A 598-nucleotide genomic window follows, 5' to 3' on the forward strand; every position below is an offset into this window, starting at 1 on the left:
TTTCTTTCTTTCTTTCTTTCTTTCTTTCTTTCTTTCTTTCTTTCTTTCTTTCTTTCTTTCTTTCTTTCTTTCTTTCCTTCCATCCTTCCTTCCTTCCTTCCTTCCTTCCTTCCTTCCTTCCTTCTTTCCTTCCTTCCTTCTTTTCTTCCTTCCTTCCTTCCTTTTCACTTTGTAAGCCTATCCTTTTTTTAATTGCTATAATTTTGGGATGTTTTTAGATGGATCGGAAATAAATGCATGTGTTAGATTCATAAGGTTTAACCGGAAAATTCTAAGTACATTTCTTTCATAAGAAAAAAATCAAGGAACTGAAAAATCCTTCTGTGGGCAGATTGGATACCAAAGCCTATAGTGGGAATGGAAATTCTGAGTTCTATAAACTGTCCCTGGGCTTTTCCATATATCTACTCTTCATAGATTGACATTTATTAGGATTGGTTTTTTTCCAGAATTGTATATCTTTCTGCTTTTGCTGTACTCAGAATTAGAAATGTGTCGTTATTATTTTACCTTCTGTGCCTCACTTCTAACCCTCTCTCTAATGGATAAGATCATTATTAACAAAGAATTATAACTCTTGTCACTCACATTCCAAATT

Source organism: Mirounga leonina, unplaced genomic scaffold (genome assembly GCF_011800145.1).
Source record: "Mirounga leonina isolate KUSES-001 unplaced genomic scaffold, KU_Mleo_1.0 Mir_115, whole genome shotgun sequence".
Taxonomy (NCBI): Eukaryota; Metazoa; Chordata; class Mammalia; order Carnivora; family Phocidae; genus Mirounga; species Mirounga leonina.